Consider the following 1,857-nt stretch of genomic DNA (forward strand, 5'->3'; position numbering starts at 1 on the left):
CCCGGCGTCTCCTCTATCTTATATTTCATTCTGTTATCTCATGTTTTCGAGACAAACAGTGTTATATTTCTTTTAAACGATTGTACTTAGAACTCTTAGTAGTCCGTGGATGTTGTGACACTAGTTCTTGGGTAGAGGCACATGTCGGTTTCTGCATTTTGTTCAGCTTATTTAATTTAAGTCTTCCGCTTTAATTTCATATTTCGCTGTTATTTAAATATTTATCGCTTGTTGTTATGAATGATAAAAAGGTTTTAAAATAAAGGAGTTAGAAGTTTATGATTTGTGGCTTGCCTGGCTTCTACGAGTAGGCGCCATCACGACCCTCGAGGGTGTGAAATCCGGGTCGTGACAAGTTGGTATCAGAGCACTAGGTTACGCAGGTCTCACAATTCACCGACAGGCTCGGTAGAGTCTGAGGAATCGGTACGGAGACGTCTGTATTTATCCCAGAGGCTACGAAGTTAGGAAAACTTCACACTTGTTCTTTCCTGTCGTGCGGTTTTGTTTCTCAAATGCTAATTGAATTCCTACTCTTTTCTTTCGCAGATGGCGAGAACACGCGCTTCCTCATCTACCAATCAGTAGCCCGAGCCCCTAGTAGCAGCTCCCACGAGGGGCAGAGGCCGAGGCCATGCCAGAGGCCTAGGTAGGGGCAGAGCTCAGACCCGAGCAGCAGCACCAGCAACAGAGCCTCAGGTTGACTTTGATAACGAGGTTCTGATTCCAGCAGTTCCAGTGGGCCTAGCTCAGGTCCCAGAGGGGTTTATTGCCACCCTAGTCCTTCAGGACGCTCTAGTCCATCTAGTGGGCCTCATGGAGAGTATCACCAGGGCAGGTTTACTTTCTGTAGCACCAGCCGTCTCTTAGGCTGGAGGAGGAGCCCAAACTCCTGCTACTCGCACCCGGAGCAGGTAGCTCCCCAGTTTCAGACTCCAGCAGCTCAGCCAGTTGGAGCGGTTCAGCCGCGTGTGGTAGCCCAGTACGACGATGGTGCAGCCATGTCTGCCGATGCTTTGTGGAGATTGGACAGGTTTACCAAGCTCTTCACTACTACCTTCAGCGGTGCATCTATTGAGGATCCCCAGGATTATCTGGACAGTTGTCACGAGGTTCTTCGGAACATGGGGATTGTTGAGTCCAATGGGGTTGATTTTGCTACATTTCGCTTGTCTAGATCTGCCAAGACTTGGTGGAGGATTATTGCTTAGCTAGACCAGCAGGATCGCCAGCCTTGACCTGGGAGCAGTTCACGCAGCTATTTCTGGAGAAGTTTCTCCCCATTACACAGTGAGAGGCCTATCGGAGGCAGTTCGAGCGCCTTCAGTAGGGATCCATGACTGTCACCCAATATGAGACCAGATTCATTGATTTAGCTCGCCATGCTCTTATTATACTTCCCACTGAGAGGGAGAGAGTGAGACGGTTCATTGATGGACTCATTCAGCCGATTCGTCTTCAGATGGCCAGAGAGGCTGGGAGTGAGATATCCTTCCAGGAGGCGGCCAATGTGGCCCGGAGAGTTGAGATGGTATTATCATAGGGGGGTGGTCACAGGGTAGAAAAGAGGCCCCGTCAGTCGGGCAGATTCAGTGGTGCCTCATCTGGAGGCAGAGATTTGTATGATAGAGGCCATCCTCCTAGGACTTTTCAGTCAGCACTCTAGGTTTCTCACGGTGCTTCAGGTAGCCGTGGTCCTCAGATGCAGTATTCCGATCAGCAGACCTTCAGTGCACCACCAGCACCTATCAGGGCACCACCGCTTTAGAGTTTCCAGGGTCGTCATCCCCAGCAGCCGAGGGCTTGTTTTACTTGTGGCGACACGAGGCACATTGCTAGGTATTGCCCTCGCACACC

The sequence above is a fragment of the Nicotiana attenuata genome, unplaced genomic scaffold (assembly GCF_001879085.1).
Source record: "Nicotiana attenuata strain UT unplaced genomic scaffold, NIATTr2, whole genome shotgun sequence".
NCBI lineage: Eukaryota > Viridiplantae > Streptophyta > Magnoliopsida > Solanales > Solanaceae > Nicotiana > Nicotiana attenuata.